A 21,749-nucleotide genomic window follows, 5' to 3' on the forward strand; every position below is an offset into this window, starting at 1 on the left:
GGGGGGGAAGAGAGAGAGAGAGAGAGAGAAAGATTATTGGTTGTTTAGGATTGGGGTGAGGCAGGGAAATCAGGAATTACTGCCAGTGGATGCAGGCTTTCTTTTGGGGTGATGAAAATGCCCTAAGTTTGGTTGTGGTAATGGCTGTACAACTCTGGGGGATGTAACACATAGCATGATGACAGTTAATGATAATGTATTGCATATTTGAAAGTTACTAAGAGAGTAGGTCTTAAAAGTTTGCATCATGAGCCGTAGCCGGTTTGGCTTAGTGGACAGAGCATCAGCCTGTGGACTGAAGGGTCCCGGGTTCAATTCTGGTCAAAGGCACATGCCTGGGTTGTGGGCTTGATCCCCAGTGGGGGGCATGCAGAAGGCAGCCAATCAATAATTCTCTCTCTCATCATTGATGTTTCTCTCTCTCCCTCTTCCTTTTTCTCTGAAATTAATCAAAATATATATTTTTTAAAAAGTTTGCATCACGAGAAAAAATATCTTTGTAGATGTATGGTAACAGATGCTAATTATAATTATTGTGATCATTTTGCAATATATACAAATACTGAGTCATGCTGTACACTTGAAACTAATATGATGTCAATTATTATCTCAATTAAAAAAGATACCACACAAAAAAAAAACCCCAAGAGGGTGTAGGCCTGATTTGGCCTGGGGCCATAGTTTGCTGACCCTCTGCAGTCATTTCCTTCTACCTGACTGCACTTTTCTTTATTTCTTCTCATTGCTATCATCTAACATCTTTCTAGATGCTCTAGTTTTTCATTCAGAATTTAGGTTCCTGTGTCACATTTTCCTACTAGGTTCCACCATCACTTTAAGTCGTTATGGTCATCCTTGTTTTAGTGTTACCTGACCTCCATTTTACTAACCTACTTCTGTCTACTTCCACTATTCCTGTGGCCATAGTCAAGATGGTCTCTTACCATTATCCAGCACTGTTCCACTGCTAGGACTTCATTTCCTCTGTTTTGAGATTATTTTCTCAATTATAATGATTTAAAATGCTATGTCTAGAATTTTCTGTTTTGTTTTGGGATTATATGTGTTTTTAAATTAAAATATAGTACCAAATTAGTATTGTCCCTACAGAAAGTTATTGGATGGTTTTCATGTAATAATATTTTATATTTTCCATCCCCTTACTCCTCCTCTTCTCAGTTGTCTCCACCTATCTCATACCCTCTTACTGTCATGTTTCTGTGATTATGACTACTGTGCTAGATATATGAACAATACATTTTAAGTTGCTGTGCCAGTGTGAGTTGGCAGTGACGAACCACTTGAATTTAAGTGTTCTAAGATGAAAAGAAAATGGCTCCAATACCTTACTGCTTTTCCTGTATAATATAGAAAGGGGTGTGGCTATATGATATACTATTGGCAAGAATACTATGGGAATTATATTAGCTTGAATTCAAATTTGGTCTCTGCCACTACCAGCTGTGAGACCTTGTGCAAGCTGCTTACCTGTAACACCCTTGTTTATCCAGAACCGTGGTCGGCAAACTGCGGCTTGCGAGCCACATGTGGCTCTTTGGCCCCTTGAGTGTGACTCTTCCACAAAATACCACGGCCTGGGTGAGTCTATTTTGAAGAAGTGACGTTAGAAGAAGTTTAAGTTTAAAAAATTTGGCTCTCAAAAGAAATTTCAATCGTTGTACTGTTGATATTTGGCTCTGTTGACTAATGAGTTTGTCGACCACTGATCCAGAAGATTGTTTGGAGGGTAAATGAGATCATGTATGTAAAGTCTGTAACAGAGTGTCTAGCACAGAAATGTTTTTTAATTTTCCTGTATTCAGTGAATTTTCGTTCGTTCCATTTGTTTGTATTCACAAAGATAATTTTTAAAGATTACTTTCTAGATCTATCAGTTTTTATCTTTTAAAAAAAACCATTAGAACTAGACAAAGGAACAACACTTATTGTATTACACATTTAGTTTGAACTAAAGTAAAGTAGTTACTGATACTTAAATTAGGCCCTAACCTGTTTGGCTCAGTGGATAGAGCATCAGCCTGAGAACTGAAAGGTCCCAGGTTCGATTCCGGTCAAGGGCATGTACCTGGGTTGCGGACACATCCCCAGTAGGAAGTGTGCAGAAGGCAGCTGATCGATGTTTCTCTCTCATTACTGTTTCTAACTCTATTCCTCTCCCTTCCTCTCTGTAAAAAATTAATAAAATATATATTAAAAAAAGTTTAAATTAGTATATGTGAAATGTCTGAAGAATTTTGGGGCTTTGTGTAAATAATTGTTTTAATTTGAGGAAAAGTAATTTTATTGTTAGAATAAAACCAGATAATGAGAGCTAGCAGGTGTGCTTTTTTTACATTGTTTTTTTTAAGAGCTCTCTGCTTTAATAAAGCTTTTGGCATGTGTCTGTTGCTTCTAGAGAGATATTTTGTACCTTTGGGAATGAAATCTTAAATCATTGGCTTTATTAATTGCTTACAGTGTATAAGTGCGAGTATCCCCCCCCCCTCCCCCCCACGTCCTGCATGGTTCAGGGTTCAGGTTCAGGGTTTGGGCTCTGGAGGAGGCCGCACGCAAATGAAAGAGACTAGACAAGAAAGTATAAATTGGGGAATATTGGGGGCCAGGCAGGAGCCCAACTCAAGGGGAAGGAGTCCACTCTCTCTGGCCTTGCTATCCCTTTTATTCAGATTGTGGGATACACCCATAGCCCTTAGGCAGGCAATTCCAATAATAGCCAATCAGCAAGAATTTACATAAAACTCGCCGAAACCGGTTTGGCTCAGTGGATAGAGCGTCGGCCTGCGGCCTGCGGACTGAAGGGTCCCGGGTTCGATTCCGGTCAAGGGCATGTACCTTGGTTGCGGGCACATCCCCAGTGGGAGGTGTGCAGGAGGCAGCTGATCGATGTTTCTCTCTTATCGATGTTTCTAGCTCTCTATCCCTCTCCCTTCCTCTCTGTAAAATATCAATAAAATATATTAAAAAAAAAAGAATTTACATAAAACTAAAAGTTGCTTTAACTACCTTTGTCTCAACTAGACAGTGGGTGCTTGGCTCTGACCTTTCAGAACTTCAAGGTTGACCAGCCTTCCGGGTTGGGTTCCTTGTCCACACCTCTCTGCTAGTGAGGACAATGGGCGGCTTCCAACATATAAGCACGTTGTAGGATATCATTCTTAACCTTTTTGGACAACTACTCTGTCTTTTAAGAGTTTTCTTAAATGTTGGAAGCCTCATTCCTGGAAAAATTGTGGGTTGGCATAAAGAAGATGGTTAATTGGCAAATGGATTATGTATAAAGTTCATATACCAATTATTTGGAACTCAAAACATTTTTTCAAAGAAATTACAAAGATGGATAATAAAGAGTTACAAAAGCATACTTTGGTGATAATTCAAATATTTTTATATATATATTGTTTATATATAATGTTTTTTATATATTATGCACTGAAGGATAGTGAGAAAAAGTGCTTTGCTCTCATAGAGCTTACAGTGTAGTAAGGTAATCATAATGGGAAACTGATTCTTTAAAAGTAACTCCTCTTTGCTTTTAACTTAAGTCTAGTTAAGGTAGAATCTTGTTCTATCCACAGCCACAGTAGTTGTGTGAATACTCAGAAAATATTTTTTTCTGACAGAGACCCAGAATAATTTGGTCCATCTTTGTGTGTTCATAAAATAAGGAAGTACTTACAACTGTGTGTTAACTAGGCAGATCATTTAAAAAAATGCCATCCCTTAAAGTCATTTTAAAGATAGTTTAGTAGGGTTAGTGTTGGTAATTACTCTTACTCTAGCAATATGCATGACTTAGAGTTATCATTGACCAAATTAAAGTTATACTTTGCTTTTAATATTATTTAATGAGAATAATTATTTTGTTCCCTTTGTGACTCTTAACTCTTTCCCTACTTAAACTTTTTCTTACATGATTTCTAAAACTATATTAGAATATGAAACATAATAGAACCAAAGTAATGTTTCATTATAGTATAAGAAAACTTAAAGAATAATATAGATTATGATAAATTCATAATAGAGGATTAAACTATTAGACTAGAACCATATTCTACTGATTCTCTTCCAGTACTTAGTTATTCACTTGGTATTTGGTGAATTTTTCTTGTATTAGTTTTCTACTATTTTTATTTCATTTTCCATTTTTTATGAATTCGAGTGCTGATCATTTCCAAAGTCATTTTCTAATATGATCTTTTTATTTATTTATTAGTGCGCCGGTGCACAGATTCATGCACATTGAAAGGAAATTAATTAGAAGGTGGCTGGTAGGGTGGGACTGTGTGAGATGGGCTGGACATGCCCTGGAGCCAACCTCCTATGGTCCCTCCCCGGCCGGCTGGCTGCACCTGGGGTGGTGCTGAGGCTCAAAGGCCGTCTGCAGAGTGAGTGGGGTCCCTCGGCCTGGCCTGTAGGGATCGGGCCGAAACTGGCTCTCCACCATCCCCCGAGGGGTCCCGGATTGCAAGAGGGCAGTGCCCAGGTGACGCAACCTGGAATCGGGCTCCCTTCTCTCTGGTTCCTGGGTGCGCATCACCTGAGAACCACTGCTGCCAAGTCACTGCAGCTCCTGCTTTGAGCGTCTGCCCCCTGGTGGTCATTGCGTGTCATAGGTACTGGTTGAACAGTCACTTAGCCTTTTATATATATAGATTGATTTTTAAAAATAATTCTTTATTGTTAACAATATTACATATGTCCCGTTTTCCCCCCAATGACCTCTTCTGGCCCTCCCCTCCCTACCCCAGGCCTTCACCACCCTATTGTCTGTGTCCATAGATTATGCATATATGCATACGAGGTCTTTGGTTGATTGCCTTCCACCCACTCTCCCTCCCCTGCCTTCCCTCTCAGACTCCATTCTCTGTTCCATGCTTCCATGTCTCTGGATTCACTCCGTTCATCAGTTTATTTTGTTATTTAGATTCCACATATGAGTGAGATGATATGATACTTCTCTTTCTCTGACTGACTTATCTCACTTAGTATGATACTCTCAAGGTCCCTCCATGCTGTCTCAAAGGGTAAGAGAGTCTTCTTTGTTACTACTGTGTGGTATTCCATGGTATAAATTGCCACACCTTTTTTATCTACTCATCTGCTGATGGGGGCACTATGTCTACCTGGAAGCCCATGGACCTCTACAGTTGCAAAATTATATGTTTGAGGAACCAGAGAATATGCAGTGTTTATTACTTGGTTATGCCTAGCATATTGCAGTGCACATGGATGGGCATTTCTCCCTCTCCTTCTCACTAATGGTTCTGTAAAAGGGTATAAATAGCAGGCTCTTGCCCTCTTTACATGTAGGAAAATGTTTCAGAATATTAATAAGCAATATAAAGATACAAATTCATATAGTAAAAATTAATTCAGACAGCTCGGTAAAAATAATCAGGTGTGCTCAGAATTAATAATAGTTTAAAATAAGATATGATAAATTAGAGTACATTAAAATTAAGAACTTTTCTTCATCAAGTGATACCACTAGCCATTCTAACTAAAAGGACCTAGGGCTCCTTGGAGAAATAGCTAATTTCAGGACTGGAGCAGAGAAAGCATAATGTCTGCTTGGAACATCTTGTGCCAGGACATAATGAGGTCCCAGAGAATGATGGGGACATGTTAAAAGGACACAGGAACCAGACTGAAGGGAAGGACTCCCAATGGCCAAATGTGGGACAATTTAAGCATCAAATTTGATAATGATAATAAAAGATTATAACCATTAAAATAAAATCCATGAGTCCACAGAAATGGAGGAGAAAAGAAAACCTTTCCCTACAGGAGAAAGCCAAATAATAAATGTTGAAGAAATGAAAGAATTAGAAATCTACCATATGGCAATTGTATGAGCTAATCTATTGCTCCATGACAAATTACCCCAAAGTGTAGTGGCTTAGAAAAGTACACATTTATTATTTCACAGTTCCTGTGGGCTTAATTGGGTTCTCTGCTTCATGGTATGTCAGAGGCTGAAATCAAGGTGACAGCTTGGGTTTGGGGTGTCATATGAAGGTTTGATTGGGGGAAGGATGCACTTCCTCACTCACTGATTGTTGGTGGCATTCAGTTTCTTGTGGGCTGTGGACTGCAGGCCGCCCTCAGTTTCTTGCTGTGTTAGCTTTATTAAAACATGTAAGCTAAGAAAGTGACTCTTGGCAAAATAGTAGTCCATCTTTTGAAACCCAATCACAGAAGTGATACTCCCTTAATAATGTCATATTCAGTTGGTTAAAAGCAAGTTACACAAGAGAAGGGGATTGATTGTACAAGGCTGTGAGTACCAGGAGATGGGGATCATGTTAGAGGCTGGCTATACCAGCAGTCATCATAATGTAATTAACTCAGATAAGAATCATCAATAGATGTTAAAATGAATGGGCAAAAGTTTTAGGAGTAACTTGGATATTTACATAATCTAAAACTAACTTCCCATAGGATGCTTATTAAAAACAAAGGGGAAAAAACAAACAAAAGACATAAACAGAGGGGAAAATTAACTTTACAGTGGAGAAACCTGGCAGACCTTAATTAAATAAAGTTAACATTACCAGTAAGGTGAAAAATCAGCATTTTCTGCTTCCTGATATCAGGAAAGAACATACTACCACCTCTATGATATTTTACCTGAAGGGTATAATCTGAATCTAATCAGGAGGAAGTATCAGGCAAATCTATTGAGGGACAGTCCACAAAATAACTAGGCAGTACTTTCTAAAAAAAAATCAAAGTCATGAAAGACATAAAACAGGATGAGGAGGTAATTGTTTCAATTTACTATTTGGAATTAATGCCAAATAGAGATATGACAATCTATACTAATAAAAGAGTAACATGCTAATTGACTGTACCTTCGTGACACCCACCAGCCAGTCAGGAGTGAGTATGCAAATTAAACCAACAAAGATGGCGAGTTAATTTGCATGCACGGGCGTTCCGCACCACCACAGCCGCTTCGGGCCTCTGGGCAGGGAAGGTGGAAAGGCGGCTCCGGCCAGAGCGAAGGCGGTGCCAGCAAACAGGGGAAGGAAGGCCCATTCTTGCACGAATCTTTGTGCATTGGGCCTCTAGTTGAATATAATACATAATCTAGGATTTTTACTTTTTTGCTATAAAGAATGCTATGGGACATATTTATGTATTATAGGGTAATATAGAGTAGTATTATCGAACCATAATAGAATATTAGCACTATTAGAGTAGATCCATAGTGTACTGGTTCTGTTGCTATATTGTTTTCTTTTTTATTGGTGAACTTCTCTTCCAATTCTTTAAATGTGGATATCCCCTATTCGCAAAATTTAAATCAGATCTTTAAGTTTGATCAGCCGTTTTTCTCAGTAACACTAAAACATCATTTGTTTTATTCACTGTGTTTAAATTTGCACTGATGGTGCAAAACCAGTGGCTGGTAATACCAGTGGTTGGCAACATACTGAATTAGTGGTCCTTGTGTTCTTCACTGCCATGCAATTGCAGTTTTAAAAAACTCCAGCTTCATGTAAGAATATCCTTGGTAAAGCAGTAAAAAGTATGTTATTACATCTAATCATTGTGTGTATACTGTATATCTTAGCATTCCGAATAATAGAATTTCTTTACAAAGCACCACTTCTGAACTTAAGATGATTGTTTTGAGAAAAAACAAGTATGTGATTTTCAAATTGAACTAGCTGTCTTTTTCATAGATGACCAAAACTACTTGAGAACAACTGACAAAATCTGGTTATTCACATTTGAATATTGGCAAACATTATGAGCAGTGAGCCTGTCACTTCAATGAGAACAATTGATAGACATGAAACATAAAAAAATAGAAAATTTTAGCAAATAAATAGAAGATATAAAGAACTGAAAAATATAATAACTGATACAGTGGCTCGGTGAGTGGGCAGAATCGAGCAGCTAGAACAAAAGGAAATGCCTAATCTGAACAACAGAAAGAAAATAGATTGAAAAGAATTATCCACAGAGCCTCAGAAAACTGTGGGATTATAAAAAAGATTTAACGCTTGTGTCATTGGGTTCCCAGGAGAGAAAGAAAGAGGACAAGGTTGAAAAAGTACTCACGGAAATAGTGGCTGAAAATTTCCCAAATTTGGCAAAAAATGTAAATCTGCAATTCAGGAAGCTGGGTGAACATTAAACAAAATAAATCCATTGAAATTTATACCAAGATACTGCAAAGTTAGACTTCTAAAAACTAGAGACAAGTTAATGTTGAAATCAGCACAAGAGAAATGAGATTTTGTATAGATAGGAGAAACAGTTCAGATGACAGATTTCTCATCAGAAACCATGGGAGTCAGAAGGAATTGACACATTTGTCAACTGCTGAAAGAAAAGAACCAGAACCTTCAGCCCCAAACCCTATTTCTAGAGAAAATACTCTTCTGGAATGAAAGGGAAATCAAGACATTCTCAGATGAAAGAATTAAGGGGATATGTCTCCACCATACTTAGCCTAAAAAATTGCTAAAAGAAGTTTTGAAAAAAGAAAAGAAATGATAAAGGGATCTTGGAAAGAACAATTCGAAGTGTAAAAGTTTGGCTGAGTACAATAGATTTTTCTTATTTTGCGTTTTCTAAATTATGTTTGACAGTTAAGCAAAAATTATAACACTTGTGGTTCTAACAGTATGTAGAGGAAATATTTAAGACAGCTATAAGTGGGGAGGGTAAAATGATGACAGTAGTATTCTGTGAAAAGTTAAGTTTATATAATGTAATACTTGGAGCAACCACTAAGAAAACTACATAAGGAGATATACTTAAAAACACTAGGTAAATCAGAAAGGGATTTCCAAAAATATTCAAGTAACCCACAGGAAAGCAGGATAAAGAAACATAGTACAAAAAGGAAACAAATGGCATATTAGCCCTAACATACTCATAACATTAAAAATAAATGGTCTAAATATACCAATTAAAATACAGATATTGCCCAAGTAGATTAAAAACATGACCCACCCCTGTGATGTCTACAAGAAATTTCAAACATAATGATATAAGCATATTTAAATTAAAAGGAAGGAAGATGTACCATGCAAACATGAATCCTAAGAAAGCAGGAATGACTATATTGATATCAGATAAAGTAGACCTCAGAGCAAAGAAAATTACCCAAAACAGTAAATGGCCATTATATAATGACAAAAGGATAAATCCATATAGAAGACATAGCAGTCTTAAATGTGCTTGCATCAAACAATAAAGCTGCAAAATACCAGTATATGATGCAAAAACTGATAAAACTGAATGGAGAAAAAAGACATGTCCAAAATTATAGTTGGAGATTTCAACACCTGTTTCTCAACAAATGATAGAACAATTGAGCAGAAAATCGGCAAAAATATAGAAGCATTCAATAACAATCAACCACTAGTATATAATTGACGCTTATAGGACACTCCACCAAATTATGGTGTATACCACCTTTTCAAATGCCTACAAAACTATGCCAATAAGCTATATACTGGGCCATAAAAACAAACCTTAACAAATATAAAAGAATTGAAATCATTCTGAATGTGTTCTCTGACCACAGCAAAATCAAATCAGTAATAGAAACATAACTAGAAAAATCTCTTAACAGCACAACTAAATAATCCATGGTTCAAAGAGGAAGTCTCAAGGGTAATAAAAATATTTTTAATTGAATGAAAATAAGAATGCATCCAATTGAAGTTTGTGGGAAATGGCTAAAGCCATGCTGAGAGGGAGATTTATAGCACATCTTAGGAAAGAAAAGTATCTCTGGTTATCTGAGCTCCTACCTCAAGAACCTTAAAGCAAAAAGCAGCCTTGGCCAGGTAGCTCAGTTAGTCAGAGAGTCGTCTTGATATGCAAAGGTTGCAGGTTCGTTCTCCGGTCAGGACACACATACAAGAATCAACTAACAAATGCATAAATAAGTGGAACAACAAATTGATGTTGCGCTCTTCCCTCTTTCTCTTCCCCCTTCCCCTCTCACTATCAAATCAAAAAACAAGCAAACAAAAATCAAATTTTACCCAAAGCAAGGAGGAGGAAGGAAATAAAGGGGAAAGCAGAAATCAATAACATTGAAAACAGAAAAATAGAGAAAAGTCAATGAAAGAAAGAGCCAGTTCTTCAAAAATATCATTGAATTGACAAACCTCTAGCAAGATGGAGAGGAATAAAAGAAAGAAATTACAGTATCAGGCAGGAGTGAAATGGAGGATATCACCATAGACCTTGCAGACATGAATACCAATAATAAGGAAATACTAAAAATAACTTTGTACAAATAAATTTAACAACTTTGATGTAGTGAACCAGTTCCTTGAAAAATACAAACCTCAAATATACTACATCTCACCCAATGTGAAATAGATCATTTGAATAGCCCCTATTGCTTTGATGGCAAAAAAAAAGTACCCCCCTCCCCCGTAGATTCATATTCCCATATCATTACAGATGGGTAAATCCTTAACAAAATATAAGCAAATAGAATTAACCAGTATGTAATTTTGTAGAGATGCAGGGCTGGTTTACTATTTTGAAATGCAATATAAATAATCTGCCATATTAACAAGCTAAAGAAGAAAAATCACATGATTACATCAGTTGATGGAGAAAAAGAATTTGATAAAATTCAGTACCCGTTAATGATTAAAAACTCCCCTACTAAGAAACAGTTATACAAAAGGAACTAACTCAGTTGGATAAGGAACATCTATAAATACCTACAGCTAATGTATACTTAATGGCAAAGACCGAATGCAGTAACAAGGCAAAGGTAATATGCTCTTATCACTCTTTAAACATAGTGCTGAAAGTTGTAAGCAGTTCAATAAGGTACGAAAAGAATACAAAAGGTATATAGATTGGAAAATAATAAAAATTGTCCCTATTTTCAAATGACATGATTGCCCATATAAAAAATCCTGAGAAATCTACCCAAAAAAGCCCCCAAAATCCCACACACCATAGAATTAATGAGTTCAATATTTCAGCATACAAGATAAACATTAAAGAATCATAATTAATGTTGAGTAGTAGAGAAAAATAGGATTGGTTAGGTTATTGGATATTTAATAGAGATGTTTTAAACTATAAAGTTGAATAATAGGTATGATTATTTTAGGCCCCATTATGCAATAAGATCTTTAAAATAGTTAACATATACCTTCAAACATTTGTTAGATGAGTTCAAGCAATGGTGTAATTTTGGCAGCATTTATTAAGCTAGAAATTTTTTTCTTTTAATATATTTTATTGATATTTTACAGAGAGAAAGGGAGAGGGATAGAGAGCTAGAAACATCGATGAGAGAGAAACATCTATCAGCTGCCTCCTGCACACCTCCCACTGGGGATGTGCCCGCAACCAAGGTACATGCCCTTGACCAGAATCGAACCCGGGGCCCTTTAGTCCGCAGGCCGACGCTCTATCCACTGAGCCAAACTGGTTTCAGCTAAGCTAGAAATTTTTAGCTTAATTTTTTCCCTCCTAAAATCACGTGAAAAGTACAGTTTTTTACTTTTGTTGTATTGGGAAACTAGTCACTTTTTAAAGTAACATACTGTTTTAATATTCCTGCCATGCAATGAGCATCATAACTAATTCTTATAGAGTCTCCGCAAAAAAAAAACATTGTCTTTTGCCAGATTTGTTGCTCGAAGGTCATGTTTGGTTTATATTTCCAACAACTTGTGCTTCTGAGGTTTATTGCCTTTTCCTTTTTCACACTGACTGTTGTACTGGCCTGTGAAAGAAAATAAAAAATAAAGTATACTCTACAGTATTTGGGAAACTTTTTGTCTCTTGGACCAGCAGGGTCTTTTAAGGAGTTTCTGTGTTCTCTCTCCCTATCTCCCTCCGTCTTACTCCTCCTTCCATATTTAAATATGACTAGCATCTTCTTTAGTAGTAAAACAACTTAATACAGCTAGAAGGACGGACCCCTTGTACTCATCTAGTCTAAGTTTCTTATTTCTTCCACTAGAGGCCCGGTGCACAAAATTCTTGTACCGGGGAAGGGGGGGGGCGTTCCCCAGCCTGGCCTGTGCCCTCTCACAGTGTGGGAGCCTCGTGATCAATCACCCCAAAGAGGTAGGCCCTGCCCACCCATCTGGGGTTCCTCGATGGATTGCCCCAAGGAGGTAGGCCGGAGCTGGGGTCCCGCCTCTGCACCGCACGGAGCCATGGGACCTCCAGCCTCACCGCACAGAGCCGGGAGACTCGCCTCCGTGCCGCGCATGCAGCGTCAAGCCCCTGCCCACCTGCGTGTGCATGCAGCCCTACCCACTGGTGCGCGCCTCCTAGTGATCGCTCATTGCGATGTGAAGGCGTCATGGTGTGAGGGCATGATGACCACATAGGCTTTTATTAATTGGATGGAGAAGTCAGCGCCTAGAGAGATGGGTACTTGTGGACTCCAACGCTTAATAGAGACACGTGTCCACACAATGCTGTTGATATCAGACATTTCTATTTTTTGCTTTTGCCCTTTGATCTTTTCACTTTCCCCCACATTTTCATATAAGCTTTATTGTTAATAGCCCAAATAAGAAACAATCTAAATATCCATCAACTGTCAAATGGACACACAAGCTGTGCTGTCTTTAGATATGGAGTACTACTCAGTAATGAATAGAAAAGACTACTGATACACACAATAACATAAATAAATCTCAAAAGCAATATGCTAAGTGAAAAAAGCCAGATACAAAGGTTACATACTACATGACTGCATTTACAAATACTAGAAAAGGCAAGCTACAGTTATTGAAATACCAGGGGTTGTGTGTGTGATGGGGTGGGAGGGGAGTGTGTTCAATGCAAAGGTTCAATGCACCTATCCACAGTTTCATACTTGGTTTTCTAAGAATAAGGGATATCTGTTCTAGAACAGTTATTAAGGTGGTCATTGAATTTTACCATAGGAAAAAATTGATTTTGATTGATTTCATTATTATGATTCAATGAATTGGGAAGTTGGCAAGCTTTATCTTTCAGCAGATAAAGACATTTGGATATATCTAACTTTTTCTTCAAGTCAATATTGTTCAGTATTTTTAAATTCAGCTTTGGTACATACTAAGTCAGTAAGAATAGAAAAGTATTTTCTAAAGAAAATTTCTGGCAAAGAAATAAATATTTTATCTTATTTTGTTTAGAGTTACTTTGATCTTAGAGTGTCAAGATATAAGAGAATAAAAATAAAATTTATAAGTGCATACTGTAAAGTTTAGAATGTTATCTAAGGCGTGCTGTCAGAATATTTAGATATTTATCTTTATCGAGTAGACTTAAGAGATGACAACATTGTCTTATTTGGTTATAGGCTCTCCTTGTGAACTATAAATATTATTTCACTGTTAAGAGTACTGCTTATTTAAAGTGTATGTAGAACCAAATGCTCAATAGATGCTCATTATGAAAAGTGAGCTTCAAGGAAAGTGAAAATCTAAAGTTCTTTAATAACTAGAATTTTAAGAATTTCTTGAATCTGGCAATAACGCCCTTAATCTAACCACGTTCTTTAACACATTGGTGCTTAAAATGCTAATTAATAAACCAAGTTCCTTAAGGTTATCTAGATTTTTACATGCACCTATAAAATTCTTCCTTGAATAAATTTAGAACATTGTTAAATCTGGCAGGGGATATCAAAAGATAAGACAACTGCTGTCTTCACAGAATTTAAAATCTGAGAAGGGGACTAAGTAAAGGATGAAAGAATCATGGTGGTAAAGATTACTATTACTAAGTTTCTGGTTTCTCATGGTTCTGCAAGAGTAATCTGAAAAATATATATTTGCTACCTTGAAATGTATAGGTATCTTCTTAAAAAATATATTTTTTTGAACTGTAAATAATAGTATGACGGAACTATATTATTATTTTAAAGAAAGTGGTATTTTTATCTTAACTAAAGACTGTGTTATGAAACAATTCCATTATACTTGGGACTCCTTGTTGAGTCTTAAAAAATCAGCTTTGTTGAGATATAGCTTACATATAATAAATTTTAAGTGTACAGTTAAAGTGTCTTAACATATGTATATCATTTTGTAAGCACCACCACAATTAAGATGTAGATAATTTCTTTTACCCTAAAACAGTGGTCGGCAAACTGCGGCTTACGAGCCACATGCGGCTCTTTGGCCCCTTGAGTGTGGCTCTTCCATAAAATACCACGGCCTGGGTGAGTCTATTTTGAAGAAGTGGCGTTAGAAGAAGTTTAAGTTTAAAAAATTTGGCTCTCAAAAGAAATTTCAATCGTTGTACTGTTGATATTTGGCTCTGTTGACTAATGACTTTGCCGACCACTGCAAAAAATATTAACCCGGTACACCTTTGCATTGAACACACTCCCCTCCCACCCCATCACACACACAACCCCTGATATTTCAATAACTGTAGCTTGCCTTTTCTAGTATTTGTAAATGCAGTCATGTAGTATGTAACCTGTGTATCTGGCTTTTTTTCACTTAGCATATTGCTTTTGAGATTTATTTATGTTATTGTGTGTATCAGTAGTCTTTTCTATTCATTACTGAGTAGTACTCCATGTCTAAAGACAGCATAGCTTGTGTGTCCATTTGACAGTTGATGGATATTTAGATTGTTTCTTGTTTGGGCTATTAACAATAAAGCTTATATGAACATATGTGTATAATAAATCTTTGTGTGGACGTGTTTTCATTGCTGAACGTTAGGTTAAACTTAAGAATCCACCACTTTTTTTTTCAAAATTGCTGTACCATTTTGAGTTCCCATCAGCAATGTATAAAAATTACATCTGTACTCCACATTTTCACCAACACTTGGTATGTCAACATTTTTATTTTTAGCTACAAATACTATATGTCTGCGTGTTACTTTGTTTAAAACAATACCTATTATTTCATAGTTCTGTAGGTCCGAGTTCAGCAGGTTCTGTAGGTTCTCTTCAGAGTATCACAAGGCTGAAATCCAGATATCAGACTGAGTTCTCATCTAGAGGTTCTGGATAAAGTTGTTTCCAAGCTCTTTTAGGTTATTGGCGGAATTTAGTTTCTTGCTCTTTGGATTAGGTCTCTGTTTCCTTGTTGGATTAGGTCTGTTTCCTTGTATCACTGTCAGTTGGAGACCACTCTCAGCAGCTCCTAGCCTAGAGACTGCCCGCATTCAATGGCACATAGCCTACTCCATCTCCCTTATGTTGAATTCTCATATTTTGCATCTCTGACTTCGCTCTGATTTTAAGACTCTTATGATTACAACAGACTCACCTGAATAATCTTACCATAAGGTCACCTGACTTGAACCTTAAGTACATATACAAAATTCCTTTGCAACAGTACCTAGATTATTGTTTGAATAACTGGGAGGTGTATACCAGGTGCTAGGAATTTCAGAAGGCCATCTTAGAATTCTGCCCAGCACAAAACCATTTATTTGTTGTACGTTTTCAGCAACACTTCACGTGTTGGCATATTTTAGCCATATACATACTAGTTGCACATATCATGGTAGTTTTAATTTGGATTTCTCTGATGTCTAATGATGTTGAACATCTTTTCACGTGCTTATTTGCTGTGTATAACTATTGTTGTTAAATGTCCAGGTCTTTTGTCTTTTTTATTAATATCCATTTGTTTTAGCATAATTTGTTGTGAGGATTGACTGAGGGTGTCTGGATATGTGACCCTGTGTGGATAATTCTTTAAGTAGATAGTGTAAGTTTTTCAACATTGTTGATTTAAAACATTTTTGGCTTCTTAGTCTTTTGTATTTCCATATACAATCTTAAAATTGATTTGTTGACTTCTTCAAAATATTTTACTGGGATTTTGATTGGGATTGTTGTTGTTTTTTATCAATTGATCAGTATGTAGAGAGCTGTCATCTTAACAGCTAGTCTTCTGATCTGTGAACATGATATAGCTCTGTTTTTTAAGGTAATCTTTGTCAGCTATCTTCAATAGCCTTTATTGTACAGTCATTACATATATTTTATTAACTTTATCTCTAAATATTTTGTATTTTTGATGATTTTCCTAATGGAAGTGATTTCTTTCTTTTCTTTTCTTTTTTTTTTTTAAATATATTTTATTGATTTTTTACAGAGAGGAAGAGAGAGAGAGTTAGAAACATCCATGAGAGAGAGACATCGATTAGCTGCCTCCTGCACGCCCCCTACTGGGGATGTGCCCGCAACCCAGGTACATGCCCTTGACCAGAATCGAACCTGGGACCCTTCAGTCCGTAGGCCGACGCTCTATCCACTGAGCCAAACCAGTTAGGGCTGGAAGTGATTTCTTAATTTCCTTTTTCTGTGTCAGAATTTCTTGCATCTTGTCTTATTGTACTGGTGCAAATATCTTTATCTTGTTTCTGCTCTTAGATAGAAGGCATTTAGTGTTTACCATATTAAGTGTGATGTTAGCTGTAGGCTTTTTGTAGATAGCCTTTATAGATTGAGGAAGATCCTTAGTTTGTTGAGTTACTTTACCATGAGTGGGTGTTGGTATTAGTCAATGCTCTTATTGTATCTGTTAAAATGACTATATAGTGGTGTGTGTTTTTTTATTTTGTAGTGAATTACATTAATTTTGAATATTAAACCAACCTTTCATCGCTGAATAATTCTGAGTTGATCATGATGTTTTCTTTTAATATTTTTTCTGGATTTAATTTGCTCAAATATTTTTAAGGGTTTTTATATTCATGGTCATGAAGAAATATTGGGATATAGTTCATTGGGTTTTCTGTGTTTGTTTTTTGTGAAGTGTCATTTGATTTTGGTATCAGTGTAATGATGTTCATAAAATGAGTTAAGAATTAGTCCCTTCTCTTTTACCTTCTGAAGGGATTTAACGTAGGATTGGTATGTTTTGGAAATTCAAATATATGCTAGAATTGACCAGTGAAGCCATATGGTTTTTTTGAGGGAAGGTTTTTTTTAACTCAAATTCAGTTTAACAGCTATAGAGGTGTACAGTTTTTCTCTTTTTCCTTGACTCAGTTGTAGAATCTTTCAAGAAATTAATCTATTTTATCTAAGTTATAAAATTGATTTTCATATATTTAGAATATATTTTATATATTTAGAAAAACTTATTTAAGTTTTTGGTTTTATTAATTTATCTTTCTGTTTGTTTACTTTCTATTTCATTAATTTATTTTTCCCCCTCTCCCCTTGCTTTGGGTTTAATTAATTAATTTTAACTATTATTTTAGTTTTTTAATGTGGGAACAGATCATTATATTTTAGATTTTCTTTGTAAAATAGTATTTTCTTCAAAGCACTGCTTAACCTGTATCTTGTATTCAAAATATTTTCTGATTTCTCATCATTTCCTTTGTGACTTATAGCTTATTAGAATTTCCAAATACTTTCATAATTCCAAATACCTTTCTACTTTAATTCCATTGTAATGAAAGAATATATTCTGTATATTTCAAACCTTTTTAGTTTATTGAGAGTTTTTTTGAGGCTCAGAATAATGTTGTCTTTGCCAGTGTTCCATGTGAACTGGGAAATAATATTCTGTTGTTTTAGGACCTGTTGATTGATAGTGTGCTCAGATCTTCTGTAACTTTACTGGCTTTTTTTGGGGGAGGGGGCAGGAAATGTCTACTTTTTTCTGTCAGTTACTGTAAGAGAAATGTAAAAATCTAATATGATTATTTTCCTTTCAGTTCTCTGCTTTCATTTATTTGACGCCTTATTAAGCATATATATATATATATATATATATATATATATGTGTATATATATATATATGTGTGTATATATATATATATATGTGTGTGTGTATATATATATATGTGTGTGTGTATGTATGTATATATATATATATATATATATATATATATATATATATATATATATATGGCTCTTGGTACTCAATTACTGTGTGTGTGTGTGTGTGGTTTTTCCTCACACATCCACACAATTCTGAGACACTAATTGGGTGCCCTACAGTTTAACCTCAATTCTGACATTACCTGGAAATCGCACCTTATTCCACAAGTTACTAGCAGGGTCCTCAAACTACCGCCCGTGGGCCACATGCGGCCCGCCAAGGACATTTATCCGACCCGCCGGGTGCCGCTGCCTGTCCTGCTTAGTAGCCGACTCATCCCGGGCCCGCAGTGTGCATAGGAATTTGTTCATAGTTTTTTTTTAAAGTATAGTCTAGCCCTCCCAACGGTCTGAGGGACAGTGAACTGGCCCCCTGTTTAAAAAGTTTGAGGACCCCTGAAGGCTCAGTCCTACAATACTACACCCTTTTCGCCAATTGCAAGTCCAGGTTGTTACCTGGAGTTCTAGATGTTCAACTGGCTATGGATTGAAGGTTTCAAGGACCTCGTCTTTGGGTTTAATTAATTTATTAGAGCAACACTCACAACTCAGAGAAACATTTTATTTACTAAATCGCTGGTTTATTTTAAAGGAGCTAACTCAGGAACAACTAAATGGAAGAGACCCATAGAGCAAGGTACAAGGGAAGGGGTGAGGAACTTCCATGTTCTCTCTAGGTGTTCCACTCCCCCTGCATCTCCACATGTTTACTAACTTGGAAGCTCTCAGAACACTGCCCTTATGGGTTTTCATAGAGGCTTTATTATATAGGCGTGATTGATTGAACATTGGCCATTGGTGATTGATTCAAAATCCAGCCCCTCATGCTCTACTTTTAAATAATGTAATGTTTTTCTCATAGTGTAAGATACTGACAATATACATCACATTTGTTCTGCTGTTGTCAAAGAATTTACTTCTACACATTATATACCAAATAATGCATTGTTAATATGACACAATGTGTTAAATAGTTATGTTTTAAAAACCTTTAAAAGTGAGGAAAATGTCTTTTATATTTACCTGGATAAAGCATTTTACCTTAATATTGGAAAGATATTTTTGCTTGGTATAAAATTAGATAGGTTGAGGTTGAAATAACCTTTTGGATATATGGATTTGAAGCTTAGGAGAGAGAGATGAAGCATTCAGTGATGGTAAAATTCTGAGGAGTCCTAGTCAGGCTATTCCTTGGCTCTTAGTGGATGCTGGCTAGCAGGGAGTGATATAAGATGGATGATATAATTTATAAAGAATTGATGACACTGTAAAGGTCAGGGGGCTAGAGAAATAAGGACCTGGTTTCGAAGTCTTCCCTGAAATTCATATAAGTCTTTTGTCATCACATACAGAACAATTATAGCATTAATTATTTTTTAAAAACTCCCAATGGTAATCCTAAGTATTATTATATTCTTCTTGGAGCCTTGAAAGAAACATAATTTTAGGTTGTGTGTAATAATATTTTTTTTAAAGTGTATTTAAAAATTTTAAGCATGAAAGAGTATGGTAAGAATTTCTTCCAACTTTTGTATATATTTTATATTTAAAGTGACCTAAAATTAAATTAACAGGTTCTGGAAAAATTGCATTTACCTGCTATAATTTTCAGTTATTGGCAAAATGATACAAATTGAAGATACTGATTTGTTGATAAACTCTTTTAGACCCTAAATTACGTAGAATAAGAGATACTTCTCAGAGTGTACAAGCTAGCCAGACAGATTAAATTGTTTTTTCAGAAAGTATTCAATAACTTAGGGTAAATAAGTATATACAGGGGTGGGCACAAGTAGGTTAATAATAATAAATACAATAATCTATATAATAAAGAGGTAATATGCGAATTAACCCTCACGCCCTCACAAGATTGCTGCCTACAACCAGGCCGGAAGTGGGGTTAGTGAGGGACAACCAAATGACTGAACAGCAGGCTGCGTGGGACGACAAGGCCGGCGGGGGGGCTGTGAGGGGTGACCAGGCCAGCGGGGGGGAGGGGCAGTTAGGGGCGACCAGGCAGGTGAGCGATTAGGAGCCAGTGGTCCAGGATTGTGAGAGGGATGTCCTGGATTGAAGAGGGTGCAGGCTGGGCTGAGGGGGACCCCCCCCCCCCATGCACGAATTTCATGCACCGGGCCTCTAGTTACTAAATCCTATCTAATAAAAGAGTAATATGCAAATTAACCGCCACTCTGCCACACCCACAAGCCACGCCCACCAGCCAATCAGGAGCACATATGCAAATAGACCCAACCAAGATGGCTACGGCCACAGAGAGCAGGAGGGAGGCTTGGGTTTCCCTGGCAATGGAGGAAGCCAAGCTTTCCGCCTGCCCTTGCCGGCCTAGGCCTCCACTCAAGGATACAAAGTTTCAATGATAGAAGATACATAAAACCAAACAGAAATGGTGGCAGCCACAGAGCTGGAAAGAGCAGGAGGCTAGGGTTGCCCCCGGCAATGGAGGAAGCCAAGCTTTCCGCACACCCTGGCCGGCCCAGGCCTTGCTTAAGGCTACAAAGTTTCAATTATAGAAGATACATAAATCCCCCAAAAAATGGCTGCCGCCACAGAGCAAGCAGAAGGCTTGGCTCCGCTCCAGGCTACAAAGTTTCAATTGTAGAAGGTAAATAAACCCCAGATACCAGAGCCTCCACTTGGGTCGCCAGGGGGCGTGGCCAGCCTGCATACCACCACAGGCCCCTCACCCAGGCCGCCCCACACCCCAAGGGAACCCCCACCCTGATCCGGGACACCCTTCAGGACAAACAAGCTGGCCCCCACCCGTGCACCAGGCCTCTATCCTAAAGAGTAATACGGATATTGACCATCACTCCCAACACACAAGAAGGCTGCCCCCATGTGGACACAAGATGGCCAGCAAGGGAGGGCAGTTGGGAGGGACCAGGCCTGCAAGGGAGGGCAGTTGGGGGCGATCAAGCCTGCAGGGGAGGGCAGTTGGGGGTGACCAAGACGGCAGAGGAGGGAAGTTGGGGCGACCAGGCCTGCAGGGAAAGGCAGTTGGGAGGGACCCAGGCCTGCAGGGGAGAGCAGTTGGGGGGAACAAGGCCTGCAGGGGAGGGCAGTTAGGGCTGACCAGGCCTGCAGGGGAGAGCAGTTGGGGGGGACCAGGCCTGCAGGGGAGGGCAGTTAGGGCTGACCAGGCCTGCAGGAGAGGGCAGTTAGGGGCAAACAGGCTGGCAGGGGAGCAGTTAGGCATCAAACAGGCTGGCAGGGGAGCAGTTAGGCATCAATCAGGCTGACAGGGGAGTGGTTAGGGGGTGATCAGGCTGGCAGGCAGAAGCGATTAGGGGCAATCAGGAAGGCAGGCAGGCAAGCAGTTGGGAGCCAGCAGTCCTGGATTGTGAGAGGGATGTCCGACTTCCCGTTTAGGCCCGATCCCACTGGGATCGGACTTAAACGGGCAGTCGGACATCTCTCAAGGGGTCCCAGATTGGAGAGGGTGCAGGCTGGGCTGAGGGACACCCCCCCTCCCCCATGCACGAATTTCGTGCACCGGGCCTCTAGTAAATAATAAAAGAATAAACTCTCTTTCACCTACTCACAAATGTAAACCTACTTCTGTCCACCCCTGTATTTAAATGTTAATCCTATTGTACACTTAACATCAGTATTAGATTGATGGTGAGTAGAATGCATGGTATGCAATTTTATCCCTGAACTTTAAAAACTCAATTTGCATTACCTTAAATTCTGTGGACTTTTTAAAAAAGATCTGAATGGCTTTAGTTTGTTTTTTGTTTTTTCCTCACCAAAGGATATATTTTTGTAATGATTTTAGAGATAGGGGAAGAGAGAGACATATGTATAGAGAGAGGAACATTGATAGATTGCTTCCCATAAGCACCCTGGTCTGGGATAGAACCTGTAACCTGGGTATGTG

General features: G+C 37.7%; 1 protein-coding gene across 1 annotated transcript in view; it reads left to right on the forward strand.

Moving 5' to 3' along the window:
- The window catches only part of PPP3R1 (protein phosphatase 3 regulatory subunit B, alpha), a 71,843-nt gene that overhangs the window by 24,685 nt on the left and 25,409 nt on the right, over nt 1-21,749 (forward strand). The gene's annotated exons all lie outside the window — the stretch shown is intronic.

This window comes from Plecotus auritus (assembly GCF_963455305.1).
Source record: "Plecotus auritus genome assembly, chromosome: 8".
Lineage (NCBI taxonomy): Eukaryota > Metazoa > Chordata > Mammalia > Chiroptera > Vespertilionidae > Plecotus > Plecotus auritus.